General features: G+C 50.1%; 1 protein-coding gene across 2 annotated transcripts in view; it reads right to left on the minus strand.

Moving 5' to 3' along the window:
• The window catches only part of STARD8 (StAR related lipid transfer domain containing 8), a 72,892-nt gene that overhangs the window by 35,720 nt on the left and 21,034 nt on the right, over window positions 1–16,138 (minus strand). The window contains exon 1 of one of the 2 annotated variants that reach the window (XM_088671806.1): window positions 10,170–10,424. The exons of the other annotated variant lie outside the window; for it this stretch is intronic. The gene's annotated coding sequence lies outside the window, so the exon portion shown is untranslated. Of the gene's footprint in view, window positions 1–10,169; window positions 10,425–16,138 lie in introns of those variants that run through there. 2 annotated transcript variants of the gene reach the window in all.

Raw genomic sequence — 16,138 nt, forward strand, 5'->3', positions numbered from 1 at the left:
CCGCCACTTTGGTCCCAGCCCTCTTCCGCTTCCAGCGCTATGCCAAATATAAACTTGCCTACAGGAAATGCCTTTAAAGAAACCAGCACCTCCCTGAATCCTGAAGAAGGCAAGGAAATGAACCATCTCAGCTCATGAAAGAAGCTACTCTGCTCCATCCTGCCTTAACCCCTTGTGTCCTGCAAATGCTCGTGGAACCAGTTGGGAGAAGGGAAACGGAAAACAGGATTAACCTCAACGTTACTACGTTTTTGCTTACGAAAATGAATAGAAGAACGACGCTCTGCAATGTACCTTCCACCTCTTAACACGACCATTCCACCGAAATTGGACAACTGGGCTATTTCCTTCGCCAGAACGGCTAATTCTGAGTTTCCCCTCCAGTTCTGTGCTATTACAATCTTCAGAACAAAGATGTCTGAAATTAACAATGTGCTTTAGGGTACGATTTGTTGGGTGGGGTTTCCAAAAAGCCTGGCTGCGGACACATCCCATCTCCCGGGCAAGTGATAATTTCAATAAAGAAGTGGTCTGAACATTTATTTACTCATGATTGTTATGTAAACACTCCCATGATGTTTTCATTCATCATAAATGTTCTGTGTACACGGGTATGATTCTTATTATATTTATTGGTTGCTTTCCCCTGGGGTGAGCTCCCATTGCTCGGTCCCAGCTCCTGCCAACCACGTCAAAGTGCAAGTAGATAAATAGGTACCGCTATGACGGGAAGGTAAACGGCGTTTCCATGTGCTGCTCTGGTTCGCCAGAAGCGGCTTTGTCATGCTGGCCACAAGACCCGGAAGCTGTACGTCGGCTCCCTTGGCCATTAAAGCGAGATGAGTGCCACAACCGCAGAGTCGGTCACGACTGGACCTAATGGTCAGGGGTCCCTTTACTTTTACCTCTTCCCCTCAGAAGGAAACTCAAAACAACTTACAAAAAATAAAAATAAATAAGAGGAGCCTTGCTGGATCAGGCCAGTGGCCCATCTAGTCCAGCATCCTGTTCTCACAGTGGCCAACCAGATACCCCCAATGGAAAACCCGCAAGCAGGATTTGAGCACAAAAACACTCTCCCCCTCCTGTGGCAACTGGCCTTCAGAAGCCTTGCTGCTTCTGAGCATGGAACGGGAGCATAGCCATTGCGGCTAGTAGACTTCAATAGCTTTACTCGCCTCCCTGGAGTTGTCTAATCCTACTTTCAAGCCATCTAGCTTGTTGGTCATCATTGCCTCCTGTGGAAGTGAATTCTGTTGTTAAACATTCCAGAGTTTACCATCTCTCCTTAAAAAAAATAAAAATTGTTCAAAGCAGTTTCACAGTAGATTCCTTTAAAAAAAAATTTTTTTAAGAGTGACGAAACATGAGTACACCCGGGATTTTTCCTGCCCCCTCTCTGAATTTCATTGTGGGGGTAAAAGTAACATCATGTCAGATTATGGGAGACAGGAAGAAAGATATCTTTCAAGATCCAGTCAGAACATTTCCTCTGCAAAAACAGGAAAACATTAAAGCATCAAAGACAATAGTAATGCAATGGTGATAGACAAAGAGAATATAAACTTAAGCTAAAGTATTAAAAGCAGCAGCAGATAAAACCCTGAAATCAGAACGCCAGCAGGCAGACTGAAATCTTCTTTACCTGGTCCTCAAAAAAAGTGGGTACCAGGACACATGATTTAAGAGAGCCAGGATGCTGTAGTATTGGCTAGGACCTGGGAGACCAGGGTTCAAATTCCCCCTTGGCTCACCTTGGGCTAGCCAATGCCTCTCAGCCTAGCTTACCTCGCAGGGTTGTTGTTGTTGTGGGGGGGGGGGGTAATTAAGGAGGTGGAGGGCAATGCAAGACACCTCGAGCTCCTTGGAGGGGGGTGGAAAAGGAGGGATGCAATAAATAAAATAAATTATCCCACATATGGGTTAATTAAGTTCAACCTGAATAACTTGCTGCGTTTGTTGATTGTTCTACTCCTAGGATTCTCGCCACGCAGTCTGGGTTAGAAGGGGCGTGGAGAGAGAGAGAGAGAGAGAATGAATTCCAGACACCTCCCAAGGTTCAGATGTCCAAAGAGCAAGAGGGGGACCTGTAGCACAAAAGGTCAGGGAAACTCCAAGGAGAGGAAGCCACAGAGCCTTAAAGCGCTGTTCCTGTCACTGCCCCCCTTTCAAATAGGACGCAGAGTTGAACGAAGCAAGACAGCAGTCTCTCTGTGACAAAGTTCGCTTCCGCAGGCGAAGAGGAAAAGCAGGCGGCTGGGGTGAGGGGGGCAGCTGCAGAGCTCTCAAAACCAACCTTTCAACAGACAGCAACCTTTCTTTTTTTAAAAAAAGATGTACCAGACCTGAGTATGGAGGGAGGGAAGGGTCAACTTATGAGCCAGTGGCTCCACACTCCCACTACTTCTCTTGCATTTTCTAGGCATAGGGCTGAGCGGTTTTTTTGGCAGGACGAGCAGAAGTGTGGGGGAGCCCTGAAACGTGGGGGGGAAGACTAGGGTTCAAATCCCCACTCGGCCATGAAGCTCACTGCATGCAGCTTTGGGGGCTAGTCACTATCTTCTCTCAGCCTAACCTACCTCACAGGGTTATTGTGGGGATTAAACAAGGAAGGCCTGGCGTGCTCTGGTCCATGGGGTAATGAAGAGTCGGACACGACTAAACAACAACAACAAAACAAGGAGGGGAGACCATGTGTATGTATGCCACCTCAAACTCCTTGGAGAAACAGGTGGTATATAAATGCAAAAAAACAAAAAATTCTCCGGGACCCCAGGAGTTCTCTAGCCCAACCCCGTTTGATGCTGGAATCACAGCTAAATAATAGTTTTTTATACTTCATAGAATCATAGAGTTGGAAGAGACCACAAGGGCCATCCAGTCCAACCCCCTGCCAAGTAGGAAACACCATCAAAGCATTCCTGACAGATGGCTGTCAAGCCTCTGCTTAAAGACCTCCAAAGAAGGAGACTCCACCACACTCCTTGGCAGCAAATTCCACTGCCAAACAGCTCTTACTGTCAGGAAGTTCTTCCTAATGTTTAGGTCAGGGGTCCCCAGACTACGGCCCCCGGGCCGGATGCGGCCCAATTGGCCTCCCAATCCGGCCCGCGACGACCCCCGCCGCCCGCTGCCGCCGCCCGCTTTTACGGCGTGCGGCGCGGCGACGATCTTCAAAATCGGCAAAAAATCGCCGAAAATCCTTTGTGCGCATGCGTATGACCCCAGAAGAGGTCATTTCCAATGCACTTCCGGGTCGGGGGAGGCCCATACGCATGCGCACAAGCGATTTTCGGTGATTTTTTTCCCGACCGTGTGCGTGTGCGCATGCGCACGGGCGCGCACTCCCCCGCCCTCCGGCCCGCTGCGCGCGCACTCCCCTGCCCTCCGGCCCGAAGCCCGGTAAGTCTGGGGACCCCTGGTTTAGGTGGAATCTTCTTTCTTGTAGTTTGAATCCATTGCTCCGTGTCTGCTTCTCTGCAGCAGCAGAAAACAACCTTTCTCCCTCCTCTATATGGCATCCTTTAATATATTTGAACATGGCTATCATATCACCCCTTAACCTTCTCTTCTCCAGGCTAAACATGCCCAGCTCCCTAAGCCGTTCCTCATAAGGCATCGTTTCCAGGCCTTTGACCATTTTGGTTGCCCTCCTCTGGACACGTTCCAGCTTGTCAGTATCCTTCTTGAACTGTGGTGCCCAGAACTGGACACAGTACTCCAGGGTGTTATAGTTTAATTATTTTTTTAATTATCTTTTTTTCCAGCTTTCTGTATTTTATCTGCACGAGTTTTCAACTTGTGTAAGCCACTTTCAACCCCAGTCTGGGGAGAAGGTGGGGTGGATAAATGAATAAACAAACAACAACTTCCTGACAGATGGTTTTCCAACCTCTTTAAAAACCTCCAATGAAGGAGGTTCCACCACCTTTAATGTCTAGTGACGGATGTCTCCATTAACATGCACGCAGAACAGATAATGTTAAAGGCTGCATTTGAATAGGGATCGGGTACCCCAGCTCAGGCCTGCCAATTCACTTTGGGCAGGAGAGGAGGCCAACCACAGCTGCCCCCAGTCCAAGGTAGGAAGTGGGCTGCTTGCCCCGGGGCAAAATTACCAAGCCTTCCTTCTACATGCCCTCCTGATGCAGGGAGAGCTTCTTTCCAAAGTTCACATGAGTATTATGTTTCGGCTGGTGCCTCCTACGTGCACCAGAGGTTTCGTCAACGGAGAGAACATCTGGATCTGGATAAAATGCAGAACCCAACTGGCTTAATTGCGAGCAGAGACTCCACAGCTTCATCCAGGATGTTTTTCCTGTACAGCTCAGAGGTTCGGTTAAGGTGGCCTCTAGGGATTTCCTGCCGTTTATCTCAGCAAGCGGAAAGCAGATTAATGGAGCAGGTTGAGGGAAGGAGACGAGCAGAGACTGGAAGCCCCTTTCCCCAAACGTAACGTATGTCTCAAAAGAGGACGCCCATTTCTAACAGAAACACCTTAAATTGTTATTAAATTATTCCCCAATGTTGTGGGGAAATGATCCAACCCAATACTACGTTTTGTTCCTGGCATGGCAATGGGAATGTTATCTTCAGAAAACCAGAAGAAGGATTTATTTATTCCTCATTTTCTGTCTCTTTTTGGGGGGCGGAGGGGAAGCAACTGAGTCACTCTCTTCGATGTTACAGATCTGTGGAAGTGTGTACAAGACCGCTTCTGGCACCAGATGACAAGTGCCGTTTCCTGATAAGCAACCGTTAAAATGGATAGTCAAACAGTGCCGTTGCTGTACGCTCCGTAAATGTTCCCGGGCACACGCTGGCAGGGTAATATGTCACTTATTAAGTGCTCGGCCAAGATAAACCAGGCCTGGGCTCACTCCAAAATGAGGGACACTGAGCAGAACAGAATCTTCTCCAGTTTCCCATGCAAAGCTGGTTCGTTCGGAATGGAGGGATTATCTCCGGGCTCATAGCTGAGCTTCTATGATCAGCAAATGAGCAGGAAAGAACCGTCGCCCCCTCCCCGTTCCCCCCCCCCCACGGAAGCAAACAGATGGGACAGACCTGCCCATGTGCCAACCAACCAGCAGCTGACACAACAGTCGGTGGCAGTAGCTGGAGAGGACGCCAGAGAGGCAGTTCAAGGAATTGGAAAGCCATTCTGCTTTCACAACTCCAATGCTACACTCCGGTCGCCATCACTCCAAAAGGAAAAGGAGCCCACGCGGCAGCCCCAAAGGCCGTTCTCAACTCATCCAAATGGTGGCATTTTTCTCAGGACACATTTGTGATTGCTGCCTCACGGGGGCCTTTGGGTCCCTTTCCAACTGTAGAATTCTATGATTCTATGACCTCCATCCTTTAGGCAGAGAGGATTCTGGGAAGAAAGATTGGCAAGACCTGGCCTTTCCCCAATGCGTGTCAAGACATTCAGTCTCATTCCATCTTTCTCTCATCCATGCCTCCATGTCCGCCATCGACGTTTCCCCAATCTGCCCCCCCCCCACCGATGTTTGAGGCTACCAACTCCCATCAGCCTCCAACAGCACAGCCACTGGACAGGGGGTTATGGGAGAGCCTTATCTTGAATCATCCCAAATCTGGATCCTAAAACTGGTGTGCGTGTGTGTGTGGAGAACTTGGCAATGAAATAATCTCTGCAGGGAGCTGCAGAGATTATGTCATTATCAAGTCCCCCACCCCACATTTAACCTAGATCTATGTTCTGTTATAGGTGTGGGGGGGTCAGTCTGGATAACACCCAGGGATCCCTTCCAAAAACCTATGCTTCTGTGTGGGTGAGGGTAGAAAATGCAAGAGGAAACCAGCAAAACCAGTCCTTTAGCTGGCCAGTTTAAGTACCTCCATTTACATATAGAAAGAGGTTGCCCAGCTGGCTGAGTCCCACCAGTCACCCTAGGATGGGGAGCAACAGGCCAAGTGTGTGTGTGTGTGCGTGTGTGTGTGTGTGAGAGAGAGAGAGTTTTTTGGCTGATGCTGGAAGCCAGAGACACAGAGGTTTATATTGTTCTGCGCTGAACCCAAAGCTGAGTCTGGGGCTCCCTTGGCAACCTAAGGGAAGGCTGTGGGGAGAAATGCTGGGGGGTTAATGCCAAGAACCCCTCTCCATCCTCTGCTCAGGTTGTTCATGTGCATAAATAAAACCGTAGTTCCTAAAGACACCAAAGTCTTCGCAGACCTTCATTCCCAGGAAAGTAACCCCTGGGGAAATCACAGGCATCCCAGAATCTCTCACCACTCAAAGACTGGGGTTCCTGTAGTTTAAGTCTACCAGTTCTGCTTCTGTCCAGACTCTGTCCAGTTCCAGGTCGTCCAGCTATTTCATCAGATCAACTCCTTTAGGAGCGCTGCCAAACAAGGCACATTCAAATGGGGTCTTGAGACTGGCGAGATCCCTCTCAGGGCAGAGCGAGCAAAGAAACAAAGGTCTCCTTTACTTTGAAACTTCGGGAGCCCCAAGTGCCAGCAAGCGTGAGGCGTATACAGAGGTGACTTTCAGGGAGACACGGTGCAAGGAGGGTCATTGTAGCTCAATTATTAACTGGGCTGGAGGGGGGGACCCCTGACTTTCCTGGAATGTGGCCTCCCTGAACGGCCATGTTCCGAATGCCAGGGAATGCGCCGGAACTGTGTGCAAAGGTTAATGGATTCTTACTCCATGCAAAACATAGCCCTCCAAACTCGCATCTCCGAGAGGGCTTTTTCCATGCACTGCAGTACTATCTCTGCCTTGCTGCTAACCCAGTTCCCCAGTTGTTGCCTCAAGGGGGAAAGAAGGGACTCCTTTGCTTTAAATGGCACAGGGAGAACCCAGGTTTGCTCGGCTTCTCAAGGGAAGGCACAGGGCGATGCAGAAGTTGCCTCATGTTACCCAGTTGGCTTTCCTACAAATACTGAAATGTGCAGGGCCTCGCAGTGGTCCCTCGCTGGTGAGGAAGAGCGGGCATTGTTATCATCTTTACCGATTCACACGTGCCAGGACTTAGTCCGTTCAAGAAATAAAGGAGCTCCAATCCAGAACTCACTCTGGTGACCCCTAGCACCCTTTCCACAGAAAGGAGAGGTGGATTTGGGCCCTGGCCACCAATGCCTCTGACTGCCACAAAGAACAGGCAATGGGTGCCCTCATCCAACCCTCCAGAATGATATGTCCAAACTTCAGCGACAAGGAATTGCAACGGAAAATGGTTAATACGGATTATGTAGCACTAAAGAGATTAGGAGAAATATAATGGGGAGAGGGAAGACATTTAATCCTATTTATATTGGAATCAATTCTTACTCCTTTGTTTATTTATTGCATTCCTAGCTAATTCTTTTCCTCCAAGAAGCTCAAGGTGACATATGCAGCTTCCTCTCCTCATTTCACAACAACCCTGTGATGTAGATTAGACTGAGAGGCAGTAACCGGTCGGAGCTTCATGGCCAGGCAGGGATTTGGTCTCCTAGGTCCCAGTCCGGCACTAAACCACCACAGTCCATTATCTCCTCCAGAGGCAATGTCACCTACTGCAGCCACTACAATGCTTTTCCCAATAAGAGCTTCCTTTGAAATGTATTGGGGGGGATCTTTAAGGAAAGACCAGCAACAGCAGCCAAGTTTCCATAGGAGGCAGGTGCCCCACCGCCACCACTCACTTGCTCTGCCCCTCCAAAGCCAAGCCCCGAGGAAGTGGGCAGCCCCATCTCAACTAGGCAGGGCAGTAAAGAGGCCCAACAGACTAGGCCAGCGCTCCACAGGAGCCGACTGCACACTGGGGAATCTTTCCAGGAATACCCCACAATGCACAGTGGTTCCTCAGCTAACCAGAAGCCAGGGAAAGGCATATCTCCCAAAGCCAGGAAGTATAGATGTAGGTGAAGCTCTTCCAAGCCAGCCTGGGGAAATAATTCTGGGGCTTCTTAAAAATCCCAATTTTAAAGCAGGGGAGAGCTTTCAAAGTCTGAAGGTTCTTCCCCGGCTCAGGTTGAAATCCGAGCCAGAGGAGAATTCACGGATTCTCTCATCACCAACAATCTCCAATATTCAAGACCCGTCCTGTTCCTAACACTCTCCCCCCTGTCCTCTAAAGGGCACAGAGCAATGGCAGGAGTAGCAGCAACATGCATGGAGAGCAACAAGCCCGAGCCAAGCACAAGAGTGGCACTCTCCCCTCCTGCAGTTTCCAGCAACTGGTATCCAGAAGCATTGCTGCCTCTGACCTTGGAGGCAGAGCATAGCTATGGATAGCTCTCTCCTCCATTTACCTTCCCGCCAGAGCGGTACCTATTTATCTACTTGCACTTTGACGTGCTTTCGAACTGCTAGGTTGGCAGGAGCTGGGACCGAGCAATGGTAGCTCACCCCGTCGCAGGGATTCGAACCGCCAACCTTCTGATCAGCAAGCCCTAGGCTCTGTGGTTTAACCCACAGCACCACCCATGTCCCTTTTATAAACTTGTACCTTAATCACCTCTTTCTCACCTTTTTATCGGAAATAAAAAGTCCCAAACACATTTTCTTCGTAGGGGACTCTCTCCATCCCCCCATATTTCAAGGACTTTCAAGATGACTGTCCTGTATTTGAAGGAGTCCTTTATTAGAACTTCTCTCCAACCCAAGATAAAGGAGCAGGGGCCTTGATCCTGCCCATCAATAGTTAGCACCTGGAGAGCAGACTGAGCAGGTCACCTTGCCCACCTGACCAGGTAAGGCCTTAAGGGAAGGGGAGGAGGGTGTTTCGGGGAGAGAGGCTTGTCTTCCAAGCCTCAGGAAATGAACCAAATTATTTTGGCCCTCAGCAAGTGGGGGCAAGCTCAGCCATCTCTCTCAATAAGTGAGAAGATACAGAAAGTACAGACATAACTATAGCCAGATATTTGCATCTATTGGGGGGGGGGGCAATACTTCTAATCATCCATTCTTCAATTCAGACACTAAATCTGGGGTTGTAGTCAGCCAAGACCTACTCTAAGTAGACCTAATCAAATTAGGGATCCTAACTCAGTCACATCCATTAACTTCAACAGGTCTACTCTGAGCAGGGCTAGCGATGAATAGCACTCTGGGTTTCCATATTTTCCCCGCCCATGACTCAACGTTTTCCATATGGATGGCCCGAAACTCAAGAGAGCTCATAGTTATGCCATGTGTTATTTTGGGGTACAATAGACCCAGAGGCCTGGAGACAGGACGGGCTGCGAATTACGGTAAAATATGAGAAATAAGTATCTGAATTTTTAGACTGAAACACAGCACCTGCCAACACAGTGGACCCTGGCCATTTCAACAAGAGTGGTTTGACAGTGGAATGGACAACCTTGGAAGGTGGTCGAATCTCTCTGGGTTTTTTTTTACAGAGGCTGGAGGGTCATCTGTTAGGGATTCTTTAGCTGTGACTCCTGCATTGCAAAGGGGCTGGACTACATGACCCTTGGGTATCCCTTCCACACTACAGTTCTATGATTCTATGGCCTCAAAGAGCAGGGGCCAACCAGCGTGGATTGAACTGTGTCTGTATGTTTGATGCCGCCACTGACTTCTTTTGTGCCATGTGCACGGATCAGGACCACACCTCCAGTGCGGATCCCGCTGGGGATCTCGCCCACACAGTTTGCCGGTCCCTTACAAAAGGGCCCACCTGCTCAGCGCCCACCACCCCAAGAGGCTGGAAGGGAGCTGTGTGCATGTTACTCAATCTTTCCTGCATCACAAAACAAGCAAGACGCAACCCAAGGACTTCCATAATCACATAATACACACACACACACAGTGCTCCTGTAGCAAAAGACAAGGAAGAGCAGCAACGGCAGCAGGAGCTCCTGCAACAGTTTAGAATGGCTATGAAACCTTTGTACAAGCAGAGAAGTCTTCCCTTGCCATGCACCCAAGCCAGTAACGTCTCCTAGGAGAGAACGGCCTCGGAATGGGGCACATAACCAGACCCACACAGACACCGTTTTTCTGTTCAGGCAGGTCAAGTCGATGAAGTGAAAACAGGATTGCCAGGTCATCATCATGTGAGTGTCAGGCGCTCCTCGGGGAAAGTTATGACTCTTCAGAGCCAAAAAGCGAAAGACCAAGGGAGAGAGGGAGACAGACAGACAGACAGCTTCACCACTGAACTGACAGCATGGGAGAGCATTTTGCCGCAGTGACTATTTACCTCAAGTTGCCTTGCTCCATGTCCCGTGTTGAAAAACTGCGCCTGGGGTACCAGGAGGAAACTCCTTGGCTGTCAAAAATCCTTGGGAGATTCAGTCGCTTCCTCTGCTGGGGCAGGGCAAAGGCCGGAGGCAACATGCCCCCAGAGTTATACTTACACACACACACAAACATGCACGCACATACTTTGTTGCCAGCTCCAGAGCAGCAGCAAAAAGCAGCTGCTGCTCCTTGGCCGTTGTCAATTGCAAAAGAGGGCTCCTCCAGGCACAGGTGGCCAAACTGCTGGAGCTGCCTCCTTGGGCCCGCCCCCTGAGGCTCCTGGCCAATCGCTGAAGCAAGAGGAAAGCCTGCCAAACAGCTGGGCTTTCCCCTTAACCCTTGACAAAACATCACAAAACAGTCAACGCAGAAGCCCCGTGGGAGGGATTGCAAATGAGCTTTGTGGGGAACAGGGGTTCTTTCTTTCATCGGATTATCCACTGAAAGGGTCATCCAGATTGAATGAGGGGGGGGGGAATACGAGCCGGGAAAATGGTTGACAATGCTGCCATGTGCTGCCTTGCAGGGGGTTGGACTAGATGACCCTTGGGATCCCTTCCAACTCGACGATTCTATGGTTCTGTGTGGACGCTGTCTTTGTGTGGGTTGTATATATCCATTGTGAATGATCTATGTGTCTATGTATGTATACTGTGTGCAGTACTTTTTCAGTTTAAAAAAAAAATGAGGTGCCCACTCCTGTTTTGATAAAAGTTCCAAAGGTCCCAGCAAAAAAATGGCTGCCATGGGCAAGAAAAGTCCTGTACATACTCTATATGTGGGTTTAAGTATATCCCTTACATCTGGCTGAGAGGTTTTTTGGGGGGAGCTCATGTCGCCTCCGCCCACCAGAGCGAAAAGAGTTAACTGTGGGTTTAAAAACAAGGATTCATGTGACTCAAAGGAATATGATCCACTTTGGAGAGTTACATTATTACCATGCCAAAATCTACCTTCAGTTTCCTTGAAATGTTTTCTTCCTCTGAGAACAAGTTTCTTCCTCAATTCTCAGGGTAATTGAGAATTTCTTGAGAACTCGAAGATTGTGGGGCTTTGTGGCCTAAGGTGGTGCATCTGTCTGCACATGTTCTACTACCTGAGAAGGTGATGGATTCCCCTTCCTTGGAAAGGCTGAATGCGTGCATCTCTCAGGGAATCTTAAGCTGCAATTCCTGCATTGCAGGGGGTTGGACTGGATGACCCTTGGGGGTCCCTTCCAACCCTACAATTCTCTGATTCTATCTCTCATACTGAAAGGCAGCTTTGCTTGTCAGCCACCAGAGCGCTGCCATTTTGGCCCCAAACAGGGGTGTCATCTAGGGGGGCAAGGGGGGCAGTCCCTCCAATATTTTCAACTTTGTGACAATCCTCAAAAGGACACACCAGGGCACCTTTCAGGAAGGTGGTTGGTCGTGGGAGGAATGGCGAGCCAAGTGTGCCTGGCCAGGTTGGGGGTGCCCATGTGTGATGTCATGCATGCGGGGCAGCCCCCCCCAAGACTGGGGGCAACTCAGCACATCTGGCCTGAAACAAGACACCCCTTCATTCAGCTCCAGATCCCCACCCTGCCCCGTTCCCAAAATACTTCAGTACCTGCAAACAGGTACTGTGGGGGCTGCAGCGGCTAGGGAAGAGAGTTGTGGAAGCTGAGGGCGGTTGCTTCCCATCAAGCATCACCTGTGACTAGAAGCTGCTCGAAGATCCACCACATCCAAGCATTTCCGCCTCTATTAATAAAAAGGTGGCTGGGTTTTGCACACCCCTCCTGCCTTCAAAAGTGGGCTGCATTCCCTCTGGCACCCCTCTGCTTGGGGCTGACAGATTTTCCACACCTCCGCAAACCTCCGGACTTCCTCAAGTCTGGCAGCGCTCTCCATTTTGTCAAAGGGCAGGAACGTTTGGGCTATACAAGCTCCTTCCAACATCAGAAAGTTAGGCTATACCTAGAAACCTTATCCATCCAAGTTATGCATATCCTACAATAAACAACTTTATTCTGTCCTGCAAACATCTCTCTCTCTCTCTCTCTCTCTCTGTGTGTGTGTGTGTGTGTGTGTGTGTGTGAGAGAGAGAGAGAGAGAGAGAGAGAGAGAGTCTGCTTTATCACCCAGATTTGCCAGCTCAAATGCTACCTACTGAAAAGTGTTTCAACAGTTAGTTTTGCCCCTGTTCCCCCATTACTCACTCTCCAACAATATGAAACAACATGAAACCCTTTAAGACTGAGAACACAACCATCCCTTCAACCCAACCCACCCTTAATCTGAAACATGCGCACAAGCCTGGATTCGAAGGTCCAGAAATCGCAACTGCTTCGTGTGGGACCCTCTCGGTTTAATCGCGAACACACCCCAGAAAGACTTTGATCCCTGATGCCCCACTTGCCAGCTCCGCAGCTGTGTTTTCTCACCTGCCAAATGGCAAAGAGCAATCCAAGAAACCTCCCAACCTCCTTTCCAACCATCACACAGGGCGGTTCCCTCTCCCAGACGACCTGTCACACCAGCACTGACCAAGAGGAAGCCATCAGCAAAAGTTGCAAAGTATTTCAAAGCTCCTTGGTTTCTCTAATACACCACACCCAGGACATGGTTAGAAGGAAGCGCAGGGTCTTCACGCAAGCCCAGTTTCGATGCTTCCCTCTTCAAAGCCGCACCGTCGTTGAAGCAACTCTAAGCCAAGTTTTCCACCCTAAAGCAGGGTACCCACAAAAAAGGCAAGTCGAAAAATATGGTACAGATTAAATAGAAGACCACAGAAAGCTGGACAGAGTAGGTTTCATCCAGCAGCGCTCTTATTTATCCCATCAACAAGAGTTATAAACTGCTTATTCAACAAAAACCTTCAAGCCCCTCACAAAACATGATGCACAATTTTCATGGCAAAATGCAAGCCGACATAAGATTTCTCAATTTTCTCAAAATATTAATAAACTCGGTGAGGTTTAGAATCTAGGGGGAGAAGCTGCTGAACCAGCTAGTCTAGTGTCTTTGCTAAAGGTGACTAGTTAGGTCCTTGCCATTTACATGTCCAGAGAGTTACCTCTGTTGCCAAAGAGACACATGGCTGGGCCTTTTCCCACCTCACCTGGCAGGATGCCAGCAGTCAATAGGGAAAGGGGGACTGTGTAAGAGTTGGTATGACAGAGAAGGGGAGGAGAGATGGATTGTGCTATAAGCTGGAGACACAGAGGCTTTTCTTGTTCTGTGCTGGGCTTGGGACTTCCCTGGGAACTGAATGAGGAGGCAAAACCTATTGGGGTGTTAACTCTGTGAGCTTTTCCATCCTATGCTACAGTCTCCTTTGTCCTTCCCCTCCAAGGAAACAGAACCCTGGGGAAGCATGCAACATTGTTGTTGTTGTTGTTTGTTTATTATTTCCCCAGCCACTCTGGGCGGCTTCCAACAGAAATATTAAAATACAATAATTTATTAAACATTAAAAGCTTCCCTAAACAGGGCTGCCTTCAAATGTCCTGTAAAAGACTGGTCGTTGTTTTTCTCTTTGACATCTGATGGGAGGGCGTTCCACAGGGCAGGTGCCACCACCGAGAAGGCCCTCTGCCTGGTTCCCTGTAACTTGGCTTCTCACAGCGAGGGAACTGCCAGAAGGCCCTCGGTGCTGGACCTCAGTGTCCGGGCAGAACGATGGAGGTGGAGACGCTCCTTCAGGTATACTGGACTGAGGCCGTTTAGGGCTTTAAAGGTCAGCACCAACACTTTGAATTGTGCTCGGAAACTAACTGGGAGCCAATGTAGGTATTTCAAGACCGGTGTTCTGTGGTCTCGGTGGCTGCTCCCAGTCACCAGTCTAGCTGCCACATTCTGCATTAATTGTAGTTTCTTGGTACCTTCAAAGGTAGCCCCACGTAGAGCGCATTGCAGTAGTCCAAGCAAGAGATAACTAGAGCATGCACCACTCTGGCGAGACAGTCCGCAGGCAGGTAGGGTCTCAGCCTGCGTACCAGATGGAGCTGATAAACAGCTGCCCTGGATACAGAATTGACCTGCGCCTCCATGGACAGCTGTGAGTCCAAAATTACTCCCAGGCTGCGCACCTGGTCCTTCAGGGGCTCAGTTACCCCATTCAGGACCAGGGAGTCCTCCACACCTGTCCGTCTCCTGTCCCCCACCAACAGTACTTCTGTCTTGTCAGGATTCAACCTCCATCTGTTAGCTGCCATCCAACCTCCAACCGCCTCCAGGCACTCACACAGGACCTTCACTGCCTTCACTGGTTCTGAGTTGAAAGAGAGGTAGAGCTGGGTACTATTTACAAGGCAGCAAGTCCCTTTGAGCTCACTGCATTAAATGTGCACAGGATGGCACTGACAGAGTCCACAAATTTTGCCATGTAAATATATACATATTGCTGCATTCCTGTGTTGTAGGGGGGTCAGACTAGATGATTCTTGGGGTCCCCCCCCCAGCTCTGCATTTCAAGGATTCTATGCCACATGTAATGCAGCTGGATGTAGTGAAACCCAACCAAGTCAATGAACTGAAAGCCGGGAAGTGAACTGAAAGGAGGCTCCCCGCTATTGAAGTCTCCATGAGAAGCGACATGGATGGCATGCTCAGGAACAACCTCTCTGCGTCAGTGGCTTCCTAACCATAACCCTGCACTGAGCTCAACTGCTTAACAACAATGCAGCCGCATCCTCTTCCTGCCTTGCCACCATCTCCTCCTCCTCCTCCTCCTCCTCCTCCTCTGCCACTGGGCAAAACCAAAGCCACATCCAGCCTCCCCCCCCCCCCGGCATCCTCCTTGTGGGTAAAAGGGTTGTGGTGAAGGTGCTGGAATTGTCTGTGCAAATACACTTGAAAATAGCTGGCTTTGTTGCAGCACAACCTAAATTGGGCATAAAGCCTCACAGCCTGACCATCTGCAAGGCCTGCTTTCGCAGGGGGAGAGAAAGAGCAAAACGTGGAGTGACTTCGGGACAACTGCGATTTGACTTACCCCCAGGGGTGTACCCAGGATCAAAACTGGAGGGGGGGGGGCAAGAGGCAGGGCCAAGGCACGGGAGGGGAGGGGCCACAAAGTGGGAACGTGGGCAGGGCTACGGAGCCCAGGTGAAACTGACTCCGCTCACATTTGCACACTTCAACAATTAGACAGCCCAAGCCCAGGTGGCCCAGATGCCCACCCCTCCCTCCTCCCTTCCCTCCTTGAGTTGGCCATTCAAACAGTATGCCAGGCACTGGTATGGGCAAGGGCCCAGAGGACCCCATTTCCCTGAGCTGGCTGCCCCAGCCAGACTAGAGTGAACTGAGTCAAATCCTACCACTTGTGCCCTGAAATAGTCCTTGTGGGGGTCAGTTCAGGCAAAAGCAAAACTCCAGGACAGGGAGTGGGTCCATCGTGTGGCAAGACAACAGCACAGGAACACCCCATTGGCCCCTCCATCTATGAGTCACTCCAATAGTGGTGGGTGGGGAATGTTGGCAGTTCCTTGTCATTTTCATGCAGGCGATTGGCTCTTTCCTTTCTACCCTTCACTGCATTCTGCAATCCTGGCTAGGGTGGATTAGCAACCAGGTCTCTCTTCAGCCCTTTGCCCCAAGCACGTGCTCATGTACACTTTCCTTGCCCCTTGTTGCAGGGCAGCTTAGCCGGAGCCAGAGTTGCACTGGGGAGAATTCCGCATATCTTTGCAGTGTGAGAGAAACTGCGCTACAACTGCATGTCCAGGCCAGGTCCACGAAAGCCAGCAAAGAGTATCTGCAGAGGCGGGAGGCGGAGCACAGCCCAGCGGAGCGCGAGTTCGGCATTCCTGCCTGCCCCGCCGCACCCTCCAGCTTCCCGTCGCGCTCTCTGGTTCCCCGCTGCGCTTGGCCTTGCCAGAGGGCACAACGGGGAGCTGGAGGGAGGGCGCGGCATGGTGGGCGGGAACGCCGAACTTGCGCTCCGCCTCCACCTCTGCCC

The sequence above is a fragment of the Zootoca vivipara genome, chromosome 6 (assembly GCF_965207765.1).
Source record: "Zootoca vivipara chromosome 6, rZooViv2.hap1.1, whole genome shotgun sequence".
In the NCBI taxonomy this organism is placed as follows: domain Eukaryota; kingdom Metazoa; phylum Chordata; class Lepidosauria; order Squamata; family Lacertidae; genus Zootoca; species Zootoca vivipara.